Raw genomic sequence first — 22,987 nt, forward strand, 5'->3', positions numbered from 1 at the left:
TAGCACTTGGGAGGCCGAGGCGGGTGGATCACCTGAGGTCAGGAGTTCGGGACTAGCCTGACCAATATGGAGAAACCCTGTCTCTACTAAAAAAATACAAAATTAGCAGGGCGTGGTGGTGCATGACTAATCCCAGATACATGGGAGGCTGAGGCAGGAGAATCGCTTGAACCCAGCGGGAAGAGGTTGTGGTGAGCCAAGATCGCACCATTGCACTCCAGCCTGGGCAACAAGAGTGAAACTCCGTCTCAAAAAAAAAAAAAAAAAAAGAAAATGGATTCTCTTATTAGACAAAAATAAAGAACTCCAAGACATTTCCTATTTCAGTAATGCGCATCAGAATCACTCACTCAGAAGGCTTGTTAAACTCAGGTTGCTGGGCCCCACCCCCGGAGCTTCTGATCCAATAGGTCTGAGGTGGGGCCTGTGAGTATAATAAATTCTCAGGAGATACTGATTTACTGGCCCAGTGACCGTACTTTGAAAACTACTCCCTATGTAATACCATGAAATATTTGCATTTATACCTAACGTTAACTTGGGGAGGAGCTGTTGTTTTGTTTAAAATTTTTATCGTATATATAAAAAGACTATAAACATTCCTCATGGGATATGTCTCCAGAACCAGAATCTACCCACTTTTATTTTCTTCCTCTCTACATACAAACTGCTATTCTACGCCTGGGTTTAAACTCCAAACTGTCCACCTGCCAGCTGAGAAAATTTCCAATGCCTGTCTGTCTGCCTATCTGGGTCTTAAGTATTACCAACTCCTAGATTCCCTTTCCCCCTGTGCTTACTTCAGAATCAGATCTTTTTTTCCCATAAAGAAATGTCTATCTAGGAAAATTTTTTTTAGTCACAAGGCTGAAAGTTCAGTAAGTGGCAGACTGGAACTCATTTTGTCTTGTCCCCCATACATGACAGTTTTTATGTCCAAAAGCCCCTAGGAGATTTGTTTAATAGTAGATTGATTTAGGAGATTTAGAACTGTCCAGTGGTATGTTGGTAAAAGTTTAACAACTGGTTTTCCAGTATAAAAGAAATGAATTTGTACCATTTGTCAATTTCCATGGTGTAAATACTCCCACAAGTAGGTGACTTCAAGCCACCAAACATAAAATCAACCAACTCAAAATTTCTGACAATTTATCAATTGGTTCTTGCATAGCTACAACATACTACTAGAAGATTTCAAGTGCAAGTCTTCAGTAACTTTTAGGAGGCCTAAACCAAACCAATTCATCCTAGAGCCATAATTAAACTTTAATGTGAATTCAAATCATCTAGAAATCTTATTAAAATGTAGATTCTGATTTGGTAGACCTAGGATGGGGCTTGAGATTCTGATTTCTTTTTTTTCTTTTTTTGAGACGAAGTCTCGCTGTTGTCCCCCAGGCTGGAGTGCAGTGGCGCGATCTTGGCTCACTGTAACCTCCCCCTCCTGGGTTCAAGTGATTCTCCTGCCTCAGCTGCCCAAGAAGCTGGGATTACAGGCGCCTGCCACTACGCCCGGCTAATCTTTGTATTTTTAGTAGAGACGGGGTTTCACCATGTTGGCCAGGCTGGTCTCGAACTCCTGACCTCAGGCAATCCACCCGCCTCGGCCTCCCAAAGTGCTGGGATTACAGGCGTGAGCCACTGCGCCCGGCCTCTGATTTCTAACAGGCTCCTAACAGTGATGTTGATGCTGCTGGTTCACAGACCACCCTTTGAGTAGCAAGGTCCTAGAGCATATTTGAGAGCAAAACTCACATCCCTATCATTAATCCCAAATCAGAACCTTTTTTTTTTTTTTTGAGACAGAGTCTCACTCTGTCGCCCAGGCTGGAGTGCAGTGGCGCAATCTCGGCTCACTGCAAGCCCCGCCTCCCGGGTTCACGCCATTCTCCTGCCTCAACCTCTCCGGGTAGCTGGGACTACAGGCGCCCGCCACCACGCCCGGCTAATTTTTTGTATTTTTTTAGTAGAGACGGGGTTTCACCGTGGTCTCGATCTCCTGACCTCGTGATCCGCCCGCCTCGGCCTCCCAAAGTGCTGGGATCACAAGCGTGAGCCACCGCACCCGGCAGAACCTTTTAAATAGGCTCCTTCTAATCCAGGGAATAGAATAAGTTTAAGTAGATTCACAAATTTCTGGGAGTAAACTCCATTGCCTCCATCTTTCAGAGTCTTTCAATGGAGATACTAAAAATACCAATAGCTTCCTGCCCCACCCACATCTGCTTCTGGTAGAAACCTCCTCCTCTCACATAAATAAAATTCTCCAGCCCAGGATATTTGGATCAGTGGAAGCCATCTGACCCAAGGAAAGCCCACCCATACATGACCAGTGACCTGCCTTGAAAAGAAAAACTAGATCAATTGTTCCTCTCACAAAACCAAAGTTGGGAAAATGAAAGACTGAAACACCCAGGTGGGAAAATTCAAGCTCTAGGGTCATAGAATAAATTCCATGCTAGAACGGCCTTGAAAGGCAAGCTGAAACTATTAGGGAACAGAAATGATGAGTGAGTGAAGTTACAGGAGGCCAGTGAGTTGCAATAATATAAGGGAATAAGGATGGCAAGAAAAGCAGAGATATCACAAGAAAGAAAGAAATCAAGCAGCCTATGAGAGAAAGATAGCAAATGCTGCCTCAGTTCCTGTTACAGTTTCCAGCAAGCCTGCTGTATCTCTGTCCCTTTCCCTGCATTCTTGTGAGATCGCTATCTACCATATATAGCTCTACAATATCCCTGTTTTCTTGAGCTAGCACCAGTGAATTTCTATATCTTCTTTTAAAAAAACTAATTAAAACTGTGGGACTCTAGTTATTCTGATTTTAATGCTGTATTGGCAGCTCTATTCCAGAATTAGTGGCAAAACCTTAATCATGGAATCTGAGAGTTTGAAAAGCTTTTGGAAGTCTTCATCTACCTACCTCCCTATAATTCTCTGTTTAAATTTCTGGTGATACAGTCTGGAATATTCTGTAAGGTAGTTCATTCCATTTGGGGGCAACTCTAATTGTTAAAAAGTTGTTATATGTATTGAAAGCTCAAATAGTCCCTGTAACCTGGACTAAATGAACCATTCAGGTCAATTCCATTTCCACATGGAAACTTTTCTGGTGTTTGAGAATAGCTATCGTGTCTCGCTGTAAGTCTTCTCCTCACTTGGCTGAATATGTCCCTATTTTTAACCACTCACAGTTCCTCCCTTTCATGGTGTAGTGATGAGAACCTCTCATCTTACTAGGAGACTTATGAAGGATATACTCTAGATGCCTATGTCTCTCTTAAAATGTAATCCCACAGCTGAACAAAACACTCCAGAGGAGAAAAGAACACTGGGTTCTGGAAAAATTAATGCAACCTAAAATTGCATTAACTTCTTTGGCAGTTCTAATGGCCTCACTTACTACTTTGTAAATCCCTTGCTTGTCCTCAATATTTTATGACAAAAAGTGTACCACGAATATCCCACATTTTGAACTAAACCAAAAGCTAAGGTTCTTTTTGATGAACTTTTTGCTTTAAGATTTTTAAATTCTAAAAAACAGCACTGTCCAATATAAATATAATGCAAGCCACACATGTACTTTTTAATTTTCTAGTAGCTATATTAAAATGGAAGCAAGTAAAATTAATTATAGTAATTTATTTAACTCAATATATCATAAGTTTAACTATAATTGATATAAACATTATTAATATATTTTACATTCTTTTTTATATTAAGTATTTAAATTTGATGTGTATTTTACACTTGAAGCACATCAAAGTTAGGACTAACTACATTTCAAAAGCTCAATAGCCACATATGGCTACCACATTGGACAGCACAATTTTAGAATAATAATAGCTAATGCTTATTGAACACTTACTGTGCACCAGGGCTTTATTATTTTAACTCTTTAAATCTTCACATCGAACCTATGAGATAGGCACTACAATTATTCACAGTTTACAGATGAAAGAACAGAGTCAGGCCGGGTGCAATGGCTCACGCCTGTAATCCCAGCACTTTGGGAGGCTGAGACGGGCGGATCACCTGAGGTTGGGAGTTCGAGACCAGCCTGACCAACATGGAGAAACCCCATCTCTACTTAAAATACAAAATTACCCAGGCGTAGTGGTGCATGCCTGTAATCCCAGCTACTTGGGAGGCTGAGGCAGGAGAATTGCTTGAACCCAGGAGGCGGAGGTTGCAGTGAGCCAAGATGGTGCCATTGTACTCCAGCCTGGGCAACAAGAGTGAAACTCTGTCTCAAAAAAAAAAAAAAAAAGAAGAAAGAAAGAAAGACAGAAAGAAAGAACAGAGTCATGGAGAAGTTAAGTAACTTACCCAGTTAGTAAGTAGTTGGTTGGGATCTGAACCCAGGATGCCTGCCTACAGAGTCTGGGATCTTAACAGCTATTTTACATGTATCACACACATACTGCATGCTGGACACGGTGCTAGTAACTTTGTGTATAGTATTGTGCTTAATTCCCATTTCATGGACGAAAAAACTGAGGCCCTAAGAAATTAGTGACCTGCCAAAGTCCACAAGCTAGTGTTAGATTCCGACACCAAAGCCAATGCATCTGACCACCACACCCTCTTCCTGCTTCACTGCTACCCAGAAACTCCGGTATTTCCACATATATTCAGCCGTGACTCAATATTTTGGTGCTGATGTTTTAAATTAGAGAATGGCCAGATAACATCAGAGTGTATAGGAGAAAGTAAGTAACATGTAAGTACATTACACTATTTTTTGATCGTCAAAGCCACGCATATAAATCACAAGTGCCAACAAAACACTAGAGTTATTTTTTTTATTTCTAATGCATGAGGAGGTAAAACTTGTTTGAAACATTTATCTAAAATATGGATAGACATATTTTTAAAACTTTGCAGACCTGAGAAAAGTAACAGTACTGACAAAGCAATTCTCAGGAGGACATCTTATTTTTGCAGAGAGTGTGCGTAACTCACAAGAGGAGGCAGTAAGCAATTGAAAGGATATGACACTCTTCCTCCCTTATGTACTGTGTGGCTTTTTTGTTTTGTTCACTTCGAAGTGAACTTGACATTTTGTTTTTACTCTCCTTTCAGGTCCTGTCTTTCTTTTAGATTAGGTCAAACTGAGCCTGAGTTCCTTGCCAAGTTCCAGCCTCAGGGTTTTTTTCTCTATCTCTAGGTATCTCTTTTCTACTGCTTCAGGAAATGAGCCCAGGGTTTTCAGAGAAACTTGGGAATTATTTCTTAGTCATTCTTATCTGGAAAATATTGAGTTCAAATACTCCAATATTCGCCTGTGCACAGTAGCACTGCATCTTGCCTAAAACTATTTTATTCCATCTACGGATGTTTCTGTTGTTGCTTCCAGGTTAGCATTTTTCTTCTTCTTGTAGTTATTAAGTGGTAGATGTAGGGTAGTAGTGGTCTTGGAGGAAATAAGGTAAGGTAGGATGGGAGGGGAATGGAGAGAAAAGAGACTCAGAGTAGAGGGGCCTTTAATAATCAGGAGGTCAGAGGTTCTGGTCAGGCTTTCCTGGCATGGTCAACCCCAGCAAGTTATGTGCCTCAGTTTCTCCATCTGAAAATAGGGGTGACAGTATTTTTGTGGCACACAATTCTCCATTGCTGTTCCTCAGCTTCAGTGACATCTTGACAATTTATTCTAAACAACTGTGGATAATGTTAAGGGTTAATATTTAATAGAAAATAAAAGCTGCTTTTCTGGCTCCTCTGGGAAAAATGAAAGAGCTCTAGGCCTTAGCAAAAAACAAAAACAAAACAAAACAAAACAGATCAAAGAACTACACAGGGGTCCAAGAAGAGGAAGAAAAGTAATTAGCATCCTGAGCCATTAGGAAAAATAGATTGTATTTAGAGAATAAAAAACAACAACAAAAAAAAGATTTCTCCAAAGGTCAAAGGAAAAAAACATCAACTAGGCATAGGTATATGAGTAAAAGAGTTACTAAATAAAATGTCTTTAAACTGTAATAATCTAGGGTCTAAAATATGTGCTGGTAACTTCCTATCTTTTCTTAGTTTGTACCATCATAAATGGTATATGACATGTAATTCTTCATGAAAACACAAGAATGCATTGCTCTTCTGAACCTACCCAGAAGGAAAGCTACAGAAGGCTAGGGAGAGTAAGATGCCCAAGTTCTCAAAGCTCTGCTATAGGAAGAGGCCAGACGCCTTCCGTGGTTTACGGTGAGGGTGGGGAGTTTTGTAGCATTACCACAACTCACCATATATACTGCACACTGAAAGGATTCAGGAAGTAGCAACTGTATAATAGGAGGGCTTCATTGAATGCAAGCGGTGTGCACCCTGAGATTCACATACAAGTTGGACATACAGAGAATGTCCTGACTTCTTCAGGGGGTCGTTGCGTGGCTCTGAGGAGTGGTTCATCCTAAGGACAGTGAGAATGTTTGAAGGGCACAGGACCAGTATGAAAGGGAAGGCAATTCTGTGAGTGTTCCAATAACACTGTGTCTCCCTTTGTTCCTTGTGGCCTAGGTGCAGTTGTAGCTCCAACATTTGCCTGTCCACATTTATTTCAATCCCTTATTGGTGCCCTTAACCCTGCCCACACCTCAGTAAATAGTACCCCTTTTAAACTCTCTTCAGTTAAATTATTTGAGTTTACCACCTGTTTCCTGCTCTGTCTCTGGCTATTACAGACACCTAGTCAATATATTGCTAAATCAGATTTTAACTGAAGAGGTGGGATAAACAAAGATAATTACTTACATTGGCCAAAAAAAAAAAAAAAGTTAACACTATGCTAATAATAACAATTTCCAAATTCCAAAGGAAATGCAGGCAAGAAGTCAAACCATTTTCAGCATGTCCTCTTATGGTTAATTTTAGTTCTTAAATCTATGCCGAGGTCTGTGTCTTACAATAAGAATACTACCTTCAACTTACTTACAATGTGCAATGCTACAGCAGTCTTTGCCAAAATCTTTTTCTCTACATAGAAAGAATGGCCTTAGCCTATGATTTACACCTCTTCCAACACAGTACATATTCAACATCTAGAGTTGTTCAGTCAAGACGAATGCCTTGGGAACTCCCAACAAGACAGTTCTTTATGTTCATTAGCATTCTCCAAGACCCACAGAACAATCCCAGAGGACCATAAACACTACAGTCTAATACTCTTTAACTTTTCCCTCTAGTGTGAGTTGCAGAAAATGCCTCTTTGTTATTTCAGTTGCCTAGAGGATAACTATTAGGTTGTATACACACACACACACACACACACACACACACACACACACACACACACAATCTCCTAAGGAAAAATATGAATTCTCAGAGACAGTTACTTAACAATACTTTGTTAATACAATATTGGCCTACAAATTTTTTTTAATGGAGCTGATGATTAACCTTAAGATCTAGATTTCTGTCTTATTTTGAAAATAATCAGATTAAGCCATATTTCTACATAGCTATGATCCACTGGAGCTGAACAGAGATTGCAATTTTTAGATGGGGGATCAACTTCCCATGTGCCACAGTCCTCATCACACTGCATTGCCTCTCTAGGCATTTTACTCATTCATAATATCTGCCTAGACTCTGCAGACATTTGAGTTTGCAGAGTCCCACTCCTTTTTAAATTATGTTCAATAAGAAATAGATCTACAGTTGAAGAATAAACCTCTTAATAGTTGCTCTATTAGCCAAAAACACCAGGCCAAACCTTTGAAATTACCACTTGTAAGGGTTTGACTAAATTCTTAGGTAAAGATCCATTTGTCGGCCGGGCGCGGTGGCTCACGCCTGTAATCCCAGCACTTTGGGAGGCCGAGGCAGGAGGATCACGAGGTCAGGAGATCGACACCATCCTGTCTAACATGGTGAAACCCTGTTTCTACTAAAAATATAAAAAATTAGCTGGGCATGCGGGCGCCTGTAGTCCCAGCTACTCGGGAGGCTAAGGCAGAAGAATGGCGTGAACCTGGGAGGCGGAGCTTGCAGTGAGCCGAGATCGTGCCACTGCACTCCAGCCTGGGCGACGGAGTGAGACTCCGTCTCAAAAAAAAAAAAAAAAAAGATCCATTTGTCTTTCATATTTTAAGCAATTCATGTAAGTTTTTTTTCCATCTGAACCTTGTATGTTTAATAATTGTTTTTGCTCCTTTTTGTCACTGGTGGTACGTTTTATGTTCAGATGGTGTCTTTTTCTATTTTATATACATTCATTTGAATACATTAGAAACTCTTAGTCAAACTGGGTTAGGTAAACCAGCTCTCAGTAAATTAGTCTGATCCTACTTAATTCATGATTTTTAATTGAATTAATTAGTAAAAGTTTTCCCATTTGAACCTTGTGTTTTGTCCAGTTTTAGTTTTATATGCTACAGAATATAATATAGTCCTAGTTCAGACATTTCTTGTCCCTAGTCTAGAATTCTTGTTTGAAGTCTGTCTACTTCAATTCCAACCCATTATTTAAACTTGATCTCCTACATTTGGAAATATAACAGAACACTGTATTTAATTTATTAAATTGATACTGTACTGAAATTGTAATTTTCCAAATGGAATCTCCATTGCCTAAAAAACCTTTATTTAGAAAATGCAGAAACTTTTAAGACATTGCTCATTCGGCCAAGTGTGGTGGCTCACGCCTGTAATCTTAGTACTTTGGGAAGCTGAGGCAGGCAGATCACAAGGTCAGGAGTTCAAGACCAGCCTGGCCAATATGGTGAAACTCCATCTCTACTAAAAATACAAAAATTAGCCAGGCTTGGTGGCATGCGCCTGCAGTCCCAGCTACGTGAGAGGCTGAGGCAGAAGAATCGCTTGAACCCAGGAGGCAGAGTTTGTGGTGAGCCGAGATCGTGCCACTGCATTCCAGCCTGAGTGACAGAGCGAGACTCCACCTCAAAAAACAAACAAAAAAGGCAGTACTCATTCAAACTTAGCCATGTTATAGTCACTACTGATTTAAAAATGATAAAGAAAAACATGGTTTTATTATAATTGCAGTATGCACCCTATTAATCAACTTTGATGTAATCGATTTGTCACAGGCATTTGAACCAGAGCAACTCCAACTCTATATTTATTTATTTATTTATTTAGAGAGGGAGTCTTGCTCCGTCTCCCAGGCTGGAGTGCAGTGGAGTGATCTCAGGTCACTGCAACCTCCACCTCCTGGGTTCAAGCAATTCTCCTTCCTCACCTCCCCAGTAGCTGGGATTACAGGCACATGCCACCACACCTGGCTAAGTTTTTGTATTTTCAGTAGAGACAGGGTTTCACCTTGTTGGTCAGGCTGGTCTTGAACTCCTGACCTCAGGTGATCCACCTGCCTTGGCATCCCAAAGTGTTGGGATTACAGTTGAGAGCCACCGTGCCCGGCTATTTATTGAGACAGAGTTTCGCTCTGTCCTCCAGGATAGAGTGCAGTAGCCATCTCAGCTCACTGCAACCTCCACCTCCCATGTTCAAGCAAGTCTTCTGCCTCAGCCTCCGGAGTAGCTGGGATTACAGGCGTGTGCCAGCATGCCTGGCTAATTTTTGTATTTTTAGTAGAGATGGGTTTTCACTATGTTGGCCAGGCTGGTCTTGAACTCCTGACCGCAAGTGATTCACCTGTGTTGGCCTCCCAAAGTGTAGAGATTACAGACGTGAGCCACTGTGCAGGGCCGCAACTCCATCTTTAATAGGGCACGGGTAAAATAAGGCTAAGACCTACTAGGCTATATTCCCAGTTGGTTAGGCGTTCTTCCTCACAGGCTGAGATAGGAGGTCCACACAAGATACAGGTCATAAAACCCTGCTGATAAAACAGGATGCAGCTGCCAGGCGTGATGGCTCATGCCTGTAATCCCAGCACTTTGAGAGGCTGAAGCAGGTGGATCACTTGAGCTCGAGAGATGAGACTAACCTGCCCAACATGGCAAAACTCTGTCTCTACCAAAAAATACAAAAATTAGCCAGGCGTGGTGGCACGTCCCTGTAATCCCAGCTACTCAGGAGGCTGAGGTGGGAGAATCACTTGAACCCAGGAAGGGGCGGTTGCGGTGAGCCAAGATCGTGCCACTGCACTCTAGCCTGGGTGACAGGGTGAGACCTTGTCTGAAAAAAAAAAAAAAAAACAACCTGACCAACACGGCAAAACCCCGTCCTGATCTCAAAAAAAAAAAAAAATATTAGCAAAGTCTGCTGGTGTGGCCCTGCAGTCCCAGCTTCTTGGGGGGCTGAGGCAGGAGGATTGCTTGAACTTAGGCAGTTGAGGCTGCAGTGAGCCAAGACTGTGCCATTGTACTCCAACCTGGGCAACAATGAGACCTGGTCTCAAACAAAACAAAACAGGATGCTGTAAAGAAGCTGGCCAAGCTGGGCGCGGTGGCTCATGCCTGTAATCCCAGCACTTTGGGAGGCTGGGGGGGTGGGGGGGGGGTGGATCACCTGAGGTCAGGAGTTCGAGACCAGCCTGGCCAGCATGGTGAAACCCTATCTCTACTAAAAATACAAAAAATTAGCTGGGTGTGGGCGTGGTGGTGAGTGCCTGTAATCCCAGCTACTCGGGAGGCTGAGGCAGGAGAATTGCTTGAACCCAGGAGGCGGAGGTTATAGTGAGTGGAGATGGCACCACTGAACTCCAGCCTGGGTGACAGAGTGAGACTCTGTCTCAAGAAAAAAAAAAGCCAGCCAAAACCCACCAAAACGAAGATGGCAATAAAAGTGACGTATGGTAGTGCTCACTCCTCATTATAAGCAAATTATAATGTATTAGCATGCTAAAAGACACTCCCACCAATGCCATGACAGTTTACAAATGCCATGGCAATGTCTGGAAGTTATACTATGTAGTCTATAAAGGGGAAGAACCCTCAGGTCTGGGAAATATCTGTGCCTTTCCTGGAAAACTCATGAATAATCCAACCATTGTTTCGCATATAATCAAGAAACAACTGTAAGTTTACTCAATTGGGCAGTCCATGCCACTGTTCTATGGAGTAGCCATTTTCTTTTCTTTTTTGAGACGGAGTTTCACTCTTGTTGCCCAGGCTGGAGTGCAATGGCGCGATCTCGGTTCACCACAACGGTCGCCTCCTGGGTTCAAGCGATTCTCCTGCCTCAGCCTCCTGAGTAGCTAGGATTACAGGCATGTACCACCACGCCCAGCTAATTTTGTATTTTTAGTAGAGACAGGGTTTCTCCATGTTGGCCATGCTGGTCTCTAACTCCCGACCTCAGGTGATCCGCCCGCCTCCGCCTCCCAAAGTGCTGGGATTACAGGCGTGAGCAACTGTGCCCGGCCCAGTAGCCATTCTTATCTTTCTTTACTTCTCTAATAAACTTGTTTTCACTATATAGACTCGCCCTGCATTCTTTCTTGTGTGAGGTCCAAGAACCCTCTCTTGGGGTCTGGATCGGGATCCCTTTCTAGTAACAAACTAACCAAATTCACTGACCCTTTCCAGTGCCTTTGTACAATCTTAATAGGTTCGTGGCCAATGCGCAAAGCAACTCAATATGCCGAGATACTGGGTTGCAGCAGAGAAAGTGGTTTAAGTGTAAGGCCACCAAACAAAGAAACAGGAGGTGACCTGAAAGCCATCTCACTGAAAAGTTTGGGGCTAGGGATTTTAACGGTTTTGGAGTGGGCCGAAGTATGGAGATCATTGATTGGTTAAAGAGTGCAGGGTGAAGTCACAGGACAGGGAAATGAAGAAGCTGTATTCTCATGCTGATTCCATTCCTCTGTGAGGGTCTTCAAACCGGTTGGCGTCAGCTGTTTCTCTGGAATTCGGGATCTGAAAAACATCTTAAGCAATCCTTAAGCAAAAGCAGTATAATTCTAATGCCAGAGATCCTATCTGCAGGAACAATGGGGATGCAAATGATCAGTATCTGGTGACTTTGAGCAACAAGGAAGTGGGTTAATGTGCAGCCCGATTAATACTTAAATATAATTCTGTCCAGAACCGACATGCAACTCTTGTCAACCCTGAGGGGACAATTTCATTTCAATAAACATATTGATACAAAGTACCCTGAAAATTCATCTAGTAATCTGTTCTCTAGTCTACCCACCATTTCTCCCACTAGTAGAGTTTTATACTTAAGAGTTCGGCTGGGCGTGGTGGCTCATGCCTGTAATCTCAGCACTTAAGGAGGCCGAGGCAGGCAGATCACTTGAGCCCAGCCTGGGCAAGACCAGCCTGGGCAACATGATGAGATCCTGTCTCTACTAAAAATACAAAAAATTCGCTGGGTGTGGTGGCGTGTGCCTGTAGTCCCAGCTACTGGGGAGGCTGAGGTGGGAGAATCACCTGTGCCCGGGAAGTTGAGGCTGTAGAGAGCCAAGATCATGCCACTGCACTCTAACCTGGGCAACCAGAGGGAGACCCTGTCTCAAAATAAATAAATAGAATAAAAATGAAAAAGTCCATTATTTAAAAAATCTGTTTATGCTTCCTGATGAAATGTGTATACAAGAAAGAAAAAGTATTTTTTAAATGTGAAGTTTTTTTAATGTGAAAACTAATGTGAATGCTTTGAAAAGACTTGATAAAGGCAAAGTGCCAAAAAACGCTGCTGCCAAATTTGGGGTAACAAGACAACTATAAAAATATGGAAAAAGGGGTCATGTATGGTGGCTCACACCTGTAATCCTAGCATTTTGGGAGGCTAAAGTGTGAGGATCTTTTGAGGCCAGGAGTTTGAGACCTACCTGGACAATGTAGTAAGATCCTGTCTCTACAAAAAAAAATTAGGTCGGGGCAGTGGCTCACTAACCTGTAATCTCAGCACTTTCGGAGGCCAAAGCAGGTAGATCACCTTAGGTCAGGAATTCAAGACCACCCTGGCTAACATGGTGAAACCCTATTTCTACTAAAAATACAAAAACTAGCTGGGCGTGGCAGTGCATGCCTGTAATCGCAGCTACTCGGGAGGCGGAGGCAGGAGAATCGCTTGAACCTGGCTGGTAAAGATTGTAGTGAACCGAGATTGTGCCACTGCACTCCAGCCTGGGCGACAAAGTGAGACTTTGTCTCAAAACAAACAAACAAAAAAATTAAAAATTAGATTGGGCACAGTGGCTCATGCCTATAATCCCAGCATTTTGGAAGAGGAGGCAGGAGGATCACTTGCGCCCAGGAATTCAAGTCCAGTCTAGGTAACATAGTGAGACCCCATCTCTGCCAAAAAACAATTAAAAAAATTTACCTGGGCATGGTCCCAGCTACTAAGGAGGCTGAGGCAGGCGAATTGCTTGAGCCTGGGAGATGAAGGCTCTAGTGAGCCATAATCATACCACTGTACTCCAGCCTTGGTGACAGAGTGAGACTCTGTCGTGAAAATAAATAAATTAAATAAATAAATAAATAAATAAATAATAGCCCAGTGTGGTGGCATGTATCTGTAGTCCTAGCTACTTGGGTAGCTGAGGGGGAGGATGGCTTGAGCCCAAGAATTGCAGGTTATGGTGAGCTACACGCCAGCCTGGGCAACAGTATGAGACTGTCTCTAAAAATAGATACATAAATATAAATTATATGGAAAAAAGAACAAGTATCTATAAAGATTCTTCCTTCAGACTGGCCCACATGTCCTTACTCCGCTTTTAATGCAAATACTTCTATTGCCCTTATTATGTGCCAGACGAATATCTGAAGTACTTAGCCTACTCATTTTATTATCTTATGAGGTAGATAGTATAACTATTCTCATTTTACAGATGAGGAAATTAAAGCTCAGTGAGGTTAGGTAAGAGCCTCCAGATAATTATGTGGTAGAGCCCCATTTTAAACCTGAGAAGTCTGAATTCTAGCTGAAAACACTGGATACCATAGGCAATGCATTATGGTTGTGTTGTATGAAAAAAACAAAAAGACAATTCAGAACACCAATCAGCAGACCCATATTCAAAGAAGGGTTAGGCAAATGAACAAGTTTTATACATTTTAAGTGAAAAGAATGTTTATGTAGTTGTCATTTTATATGACTAACTAACCACTGATTCTAATTGAGTTAAATAAAGAGCTTTCCTCTATTCAAGAGAAGTACAACACTGAGTCATAGAAAAGAGTGTTTTCTCCTTTTACACTGTTGGTGGGACTGTAAACTAGTTCAACCATTGTGGAAGTCAGTGTGGCGATTCCTCAGGGATCCAAAACTAGAAATACCATTTGAACCAGCCATCCCATTACTGAGTATATACCCAAAGGATTATAAATCATGCTGCTATAAAGACACATGCACACATATATTTATTGCAGCACTATTCACAATAGCAAAGACTTGGAACCAACCCAAATGTCCAACAACGATAGACTGGATTAAGAAAATGTGGCACATATATACCATGGAATACTACGCAGCCATAAAAAATGATGAGTTCATGTCCTTTGTAGGGACATGGATGAAACTGGAAACCATCATTCTCAGCAAACTATCGCAAGGGCAAAAAACCAAACACCGCATGTTGTCACTCATAGGTGGGAATTGAACAATGAGAACACATGGACACAGGAAGGGGAACATCACACTCCGGGGACTGTTGTGGGGTGGGGGGGAGGGGGGAGGGACAGCATTAGGAGATAAACCTAATGCTAAACGACGAGTTAATGGGTGCAGCACACCAACATGGCACATGTGTACATATGTAACAAACCTGCACATTGTGCACATGTACCCTAGAACTTAAAGTATAATAACAATAAAATTTAAAAAAAAAAAGAAAAGAGTGTTTTCTCATGAGAAGAAGGATGGAATTTAACATTAAAAACAGCAGAATAGTGTTTTCAACAAATGGTGCCAGGCCAATTGACCATCTATATGCAGAAAAATGAATCTTGACACACACTTCACATCTTACACAAAATTAATTCAAAATGAATTGTAGACCTAAATGTAAAACACAGAACTGTAAAACTTCTAGAAGAAAACATGGAAGCAAATCTAGGTGACCTTGGGTTTGGCAATGAGATTTTAGATATAACACCAAAGTCATGAAACCTACAAAAGAAAAAATGGATAAACTGGACTTTATTAAAGTAAAAAAAAAATGCTCTATGTAAAGAGAATGAGAAGACAAGCCACCTCTTGGGGGAAAGCATTGGCAAGCCACATATCTTATAAAAGACTTGTATTCAGAATATGTAAACAACTCCACTATTGTTAATAATACTAAAATGAGTATTTTTGTACATAAAATTTTGCTAGGTTTTTGACCATTAAAAAAATGAGACAGGTCAGGTGTGGTGGCTCGCACCTGTAATCCTAGGACTTTGGGAGGCCAAGGTAGGAAGATGGCTTGAGTCCAGGAGTTTGAGACGAACTTGGGCAACATGGCGAAACCTCGTCTCTACAAAAAAATATGAAAATTAGCTAAGCGTGGTAACGCACATTGTAGTCCTAGCTACTTGGGAGGCTGAGGTGGGAGGATCACCTGAGCCCAGGAGATTGAGCCTGCAGTGAGCTGTGATCGAACCACTGCACTCCAGCTTGGCAACAAAGTAAGACCCTGTCTCAACAAACAAAACAGGATTTGGAAACTAAAGAAAATAATAACGAACTCTTATATGGTATTTACTATATGCCTGAAACTGCTCTAGGAACTTCACATATATATTCATTTTATCCTATGATAATGCTATGAGGTGAGTACTATTATATCATGTCCACTTTACAGATAAGGAGATCGAGGCATAAATGATTAAAAAAAAAAAAAAAAAACTTGCCCAAAATCACAAAACTAGCAAGTAAAGGAGGTGGCATTTAAACATGTTTTGGCTCCAGTCCATACTCTGAACTATTATATTATAGTGTTAATGACATCAACAGGCATTTTTGAAATATCTACTTTGCAACAAAAGATATTGTATAAGACATAGCAAGAAAAATAAGAGTAGTTTGCCCACAAAAACTCACAGTTATGGGTGAGAAACCTATAGCTAACTCACTATGGGAACAAAGAAGACAAAATGACCTAGCCCAGATCAGGAGAATCTCAGGTTTCAAATGAGAGTCGAGATTTCATTAGTGGCGTATGGAAGGTGTAGGTGTGAAAACTGATAAGGATGTAAAAAACACTCAAAGGAGACTGAATTTTTAGGTAAATTGGTCATTAACAGCAGGACCATTAAGTAAATAAGCTTTGGACAAATTGACTTCGAGGTGGTTTATATTTTAGTTAATCAATTTTAGGCAACTTTTTGTTTTGTTTGTTCAGATGGAAGCCTTATTGAGCACCTACTATGAAAACAAGTGACAGTCTGAGGATATTGAGATGAATATAAGTTCTCTCTGCCCTAGAGCTGTGAGTCAGAATCACTGAAAGGGCTTGTTAAAAACATATTAATAGATCCACTCCTAGACTTTCTAATTCAGTAGGTCTGAGGTGTGATCAGAGAATTTCTAGTTCTAACAAGTTCCCAGGTGACTCTGATGCTGCCTGTAAGGAACCACACTTAGAGAACCACTGCCCTAGAGGAATCAAAAGTTAATGGAAAGGAAGTTGGTATTTGGGAGGCCTTCACAGCTGAGTTTGTAATGGAAAGAATTTGTAATGGAAGGCCAAAGGGGAAGGGGATTCCGGGTGAAGGTTAACATTTACAAATTAGGGACTGTCTAAGAGAGTTCTGGAAAAGCAAGTGTTTTTGGATGTTTGAAAACTGAAGAGGATTCGTGGGAGACCCAGCAGGAAAAGCAGCCCTTGCCTGCTAGGCTAAGGACCTTGACTTATCACAGCAGTCCTTTGGGATTGAAGGATTTTAATCAAAACAAGGGAGAAACAATAATAGTTTTACTACAATGCTCGTTTGACACCCATAAAAGTTAGTGATACCTGCTGCATTCTTTAAAAAAAGAGAAAACTAGAACTTTATAGTACAACAATACTGAAAGCAATTATTTCTAAATTATCTTTTCCCAGACAAAAGTGTGTAAGTAGGCTGCATCTTTGGTACAGAAGGACTTCTATTAGACATTTTATATTAGAAACTCAAGATAAATTTATTTAATTCCGTAACAGTATTTAAATAAGAGTACTTCAATTTTTTCTTCATTTCTAGTTGTAACTAACTACCTGGGAAGGGAATATAGTTAATTTGTCTAGGCAGGTTTTGACATTTAAAATAATGCATAGGCCCAAGGGGTGGGAATTTTCATTACTTAGGTTTACTTTCAGTAAATCAAATCGCTGGTTTATATAAGGTTATCCAGCAGAATTTGTTCCATATTAAGAATCAAAAGAACATTGTAAATGATTATTAATAACACCTCAAATATATTTAAATTTTAGTAGAGAATTAAAGCCAGCACAATAATTATGTACATTATCAGTGATTACACTGAGACATAATGCTGGTAAATACTTGAGCACAAATAATCAGATAAAGCTAAGAACAAGAGTTTGGAATTAAAAAAAAATCCAGAAATAAAGAACATTCATGTTCTAAAAAGAACTATGAAATAACAGGGATTTTGTGTCTATTAGTAAAAAGTTGTAATTCAACACTGATATCAGCCAACCACCTGTACTGGGTGCTTAGACTAGAAGAGGTACCAAGCACAATCCACTAAGGATGATTTGTGTTCTAAGAGCTGCGTGCCCAAAGAAAACTTGTAGTTTCCAAAACAGTTTGTAAATGTAGCTGTGGGCACCTAATTCACATGTACAATAGGTGGAAGGAAAAATGCTGTTCAGAACACAAGAGGTAAATATTCAAAGCCAAAAAAAATTCCTAAAAATTCATGTGAACATCCAGTGAATTGGCGGGAGGGGGAGGGAGGGGTGAGGACCAGTGGGGAGACAGGACACTTATTTCTGCATACAAACAGCTTTTCCCCTACAGCAACTAGCTTAATTCTAAAAGACTAGAGGAAAAGACTCAATTAAAAAAAGAGAAGGAAAAGAAAGGAAAATAAATTTAGTAAAAGCTGATCTATTGCCAAAAAGTTAATTTTCCCTTTCTTTCTTCAAAGTGTATCTATCAATACCAGTATTTTTTAGTAAAGACCATTCTATCAATTTTAAAATATAAAACTCAAAAAAACACAGTCAAGACATTTCAGTATTTCAGATCCATTTAAACTTTGCTTATAGCCTCTTTCTCTCACTTTCCCAATGGCTCTTTCTCTCTCAATCTATTTCAGTCTCTCAACCTTCCTTTTTTTCCTCTAAGTCTGTCTCTCTCTTTCCAGGCACAGAATAGGGGGAGATTATTTTTGGCATTGGAGAAGAAATGTAAGTTTGTACATTTAAAGACTGCAAAGCCTCGTTGATGGTAACCATAAAATTTACTATAAATAGGTTGTAAACCAAGATACTCAACCATACCTGTAGTAAGCAGACATTTCTTATCTGGCTTAGTCTTTCATGTCTTCCTGCCAAGCATTTACTAGAACAAATGATCCACTTATTTACTGCCATGGAGAAAAAAAAGTATTGCACTGCTACCTCTTTGTTTTGAGGAGACAACAGGGCTCAGGGAGCCAAGAAGCAGTGTGGGGGAGACATGGTCAATAAATACTAAATCTGTCCTTGCCATTCCTTGCCTTTGGAATCTTAAGCAAAGAACTTAATCATGCATCCATTCATTCATTTAATCATTCCCTTTGAACTCAGATAACAGCACCAGAGTAGTTGTAAGGAATAGTTAATGAAATAATATGAAAGATTTTTGTTAACATAAAATGCTTTATTTAATAAGTTCTTTAGAAACTGAAATATCCTATGCAACTTATTTGTTAGATTGATTTTTTTATTATATAAACTAATTCCAGAAAATAAATAGAGAATTTTAAAGACATTGTAAAATCGTGTAGGTTACCTCCTTTTAGGATTTTTTAGCAGTAAAAAATCCTGTTTCAGTGACCAAACTGGTATCTTTCTCTCCTAAAAGTTATTGTGGCTTCAGAATAGAAGATGAAGATTTATTTAATGCATTCATTCAACAAACACATATTGCACATCTGCTATGTATCAAGAATATAGTGTACCCTTTGAAAAAAACTAGGAACTCCAAAATCTGTGGACACAATAATCAAATATTTGTGAAAGGATAGAAGCAAATGAAAATAATTTTCTTCCAAATGCCTATAAATTTATGCCATATTCATAAAATCTACTTTAGAAAGTAGAGAATAATTGGCCGGGTGCAGTGGCTCACTCCTGTAATCCCAGCACTTTGGGAGGCCGAGGTAGGCAGATCACAAGGTCAGGAGTTCGAGACCAGGCTGGCCAATATGGTGAAACCCCGTCTCTACTAAAAATACAAAACTTAGCGAGGTGTGGTGGTGGGTGCCTGTAGTCCCAGCTACTCGTGAGGTTGAGGCAGGATAATCACTTGAACCCAAGAGCCGGAGGTTGCAGTGAGCTGAGATCACGCCACTACACTCCAGCCTGGGCAACACAGTGAAACTCCGTCTCAAAAAAAAAAAAAAAAAGTAGAGAATAATTGTTTTTGATCAGTCTGACAATCATTCCTATTACCTGAAATATCTGGATAAGAAGTCTACTTTCAGTTTTGGATTTTTAATATACCACATTATAATTTTTTTCTTTTTTTTTTTTTTGAAATGGAATTTCACTCTTGTTGCCCATGCTGGAGCGCAATGGTGCAATCTCGGCTAACCGCAACCTCCGCTTCCCAGGTTCAAGTAATCCTCCTGCCTCAGCCTCCCAAGTAGCTGGGATTACAGGCATGCGCCACCACACCCGGCTAATTTTGTGTTTTTAGTGGAGGTGGGGTTTCTCCATGTTGGTCAGGCTGGTCTTGAACTCCCGACCTCAGGTGATCCGCCCATCTTGGCCTCCCAAAGTGCTGGGATTACAGGCATGAGCCACCACTGCCGGCCAAAATTTTTTTAAAATAAAAGTAATATGAATAATTGCAGAATGTAAAGTAAAAATGGAAGTCTCTTCTGCAATACCCCATAATCCCACTCCCCAGTAGTAACCACTGTTAACATGTTTATTCATCTACACATTTTTTCTCTACGCCCTGTTATGTGATCTGAGAAAGTAGAAATTTCCAAAGTACTGGCAAATTTGACAGTCAAACCTCTGCTATAATTGGTGAAAGCTTAAAAGAATCTTAAGTTACCCAAAGATTGCCAACATATGCCTCTCTCAGTTGGTCAGTTGTGCTTCTGTGCCACACTGCCGTATGAGAAGCTGAATACAGAGTATATCTGTTAATTCCCTCTCTAGTCTTGGTGATATCCCTAAAAGTTGAAGACTTCAAGGTAAGTTCATTGTCAAAGCCTTGTTACCACTCTTCATGGGGCTTTGTGTAATCCTGTTAATAATTCCCAAACTCAGATGTTATGACACTGCGTGTTGGATATTTCCAGCAGGCAAGTGTTTAACATGATCCCTTTCCCAGCCAGTTCTTTCATTCTATTTTGTTTATTTTGATGCTTTGTTGTTGTTGCTGTTTTTGATACAGAGTTTTCCTCACTCTGTTGCCCAGGCTGGAGGCAGTAGCCTCAAGGCCTTGACCTCCTTGGGCTTAGGTGATCCTCCCACCTCAGCCTCCAGAGTAGGAACCCCAGACACCCCGGCTCTACTAAAAATACAAGATTAGCCGGGTGTGGTGGCGTATGCCTATAATCCCAGCTACTCAGGAGGCTGGGACTACAGGCATGTGCCACCATGACTGGCTAATTTTTAAATTTTTTTAGAGATGGGGTTTTGCCATATTGCCCAGGCTCATCTTAAACTCCTAGGCTCACAAACGATCTGCCCACCTTGGCCTCCCAAGGTGCTAGGATTACAGGTGTGAGCCACGGTGCCCAGCTCTCTCATTCTACTGATGTCAGAGAGATGCTCATAATTCTGGCCAGACATGCAAGTAAAAAACAGGTTAATATTTATTCACTCAATAAGTACTTTTGAACACTTGCTTTATGTCAATGAATATTTAAGAATGAATGCCCTGAGAGGCCATCAAGGCCAAACTTCCCATTTCATCAATAAGAAAATTGAGGCCCAGGAAATGAAGAGACTCTCCCAGAATCACACAGCTCACTGACTAAGCAGAGTTAACTAAGGACCTGGGTCTATATTCAGGTTAGGGCTCTAGAGCAGGGGAAGAGGCTTCTAGAAAATGTAAGCATCGTAAGGAAATAAACAAAATTTGAAAAAAAGGACAATTTTTTAAGATAAATATATAAAATATAGCATGATTAGGTCCTTAACAATCCTTTATGGCTTCCAAGAAATCACTACTGAGAACAGAAAAATAGAAGAACAATGTACAAGAAACATCAAAGGCAAGATTAACAATTTAGCTTCATTTCTGAGTAAAACATGCTATATCCTCCATGTGAACTGCTCATAAGATCTTTTAGATCAGAAGACTTTCCAATAGCCAGAACAAAACCCAGTGCTAAATTCTAGAAGTACATGAAGAGCCTGTTGTATTTATTAATCATCTTGGATCAGGCCCTATTCTGTGAAAGGATGCTGATGTATTTCTGTCTGAGGCACTATATTTCATATTGTTATCATACAATGTTGTGGAAAGAAACTTTTTTGATAGTTGGAGTCTAGTCTTGTGTCAAAGGCATGGGAAAGAAAAGTTTTTTAAAAAATTTGTTTATGGGGCTGGGCACGGTGGCTCATGCCTGTAATCTCAGCACTTGGGAGGCTGAGGTGGGTGGATCACGAGGTGAGGAGTTCAAGACCAGCCTGGCCAACATGGTGAAACCCCATCTCTACTAAAAATACAAAAATTAGCCAGGCGTGGTGGCGGGTGCCTGTAATCCCAGTTACTTGGGAGGCTGAGGCAGGAGAATCGCTTGAACCCGGGAGGTGGAGGTTGCAGTGAGCCGAGATCATGCCACTGCATTCCAGCCTGGATGACAGAGCGAGACTTCATCTAAAAAAAAAAATTTTTTTTTTGTTTATGGCTAGGCGTGGTGGTTCATGTCTAATGCACATTAGGAGGCCAAGGTAGGTGGATTGTTTGAGCCCAGGAGTTTGAGACCAGTCTGGGCAACGTGATGAAACCTTGTCTCTACAAAAATTAAAAAAAAAAAAAATTAGCCAGGTGTGATGGTGCATGCCTGTAGTTCCAGCTACTTGGGAGGCTGAGGTGGGAGGATCACTTGAGACCAGGAGGTAGAGGTTGCGGTGAGGCAAGATTGCGCCACTGCACTCCAGCCTGGGTGACAGAGCGAGACCCTATTTAAAAAATACATATACATTTTTTTTATTGGCTGATTTGCAGTTTACCAATCAATATGGCTTCAGCTAAGTGCATTATGAGACTCAGTCTCGTGTAAGTTAGACATAAATGAAATTAGGGAAGACTTTTGGAGCTAATGCATTATAGTCTTTTATTTTTACTTCATTTTTAGCTTGTCTTTTCCATCTAATCCTTCTACTAGAACACTCTCTGATGATTTATATTCATTTACCTTGAATTCAAGAAATTGTCAAACTGCCGTATGTTGCTACACTGAGACAAATATTCCACAAAACTTTATTTAAGAGTGAGATAACTGTCATATTCATTTAATAATATAGTAGCCCCCTTAACTCTCCAATATTTTGATATCTGCTGTTAAGTCATTGGCATAGACAACTGGATAAATGCTCACTGTAATAAAGTCTTTGTTTTTTGTTTTTGTTTTTGAGATGGAGCCTCAGTCTGTTACCCAGGCTGGAGTGGAGTGGCACAATCTTGGCTCACTGCATCCTCCGCCTCCTGGGTTCAAGCGATTCTCAGAACTCAGAACTCCTGGGTTCAAGTGATACTCAGAACTGAGCCTGGGTTCTGGCTCAGTCTCCTGAGTAGCTGGGACTACAGGCATGCGCCGCAACGCCCAGCTAATTTTTGTATTTTTAGTAGAGACAAGGTTTCACCGCGTTGGCCAGGCTGGTCTCGAACACTTGACCTCAGGTGATCCGCCTGCCTTGGCCTCCCAAAGTGCTGGGATTATAGGCGTGAGCCACTGTGCCCAGCCTCAGTCTTTGAAATAGACTCAAAGAGAGTTCTTTGGT

The sequence above is a fragment of the Hylobates moloch genome, unplaced genomic scaffold (genome assembly GCF_009828535.3).
Source record: "Hylobates moloch isolate HMO894 unplaced genomic scaffold, HMol_V3 SCAFFOLD_2, whole genome shotgun sequence".
NCBI classification, from domain to species: domain Eukaryota; kingdom Metazoa; phylum Chordata; class Mammalia; order Primates; family Hylobatidae; genus Hylobates; species Hylobates moloch.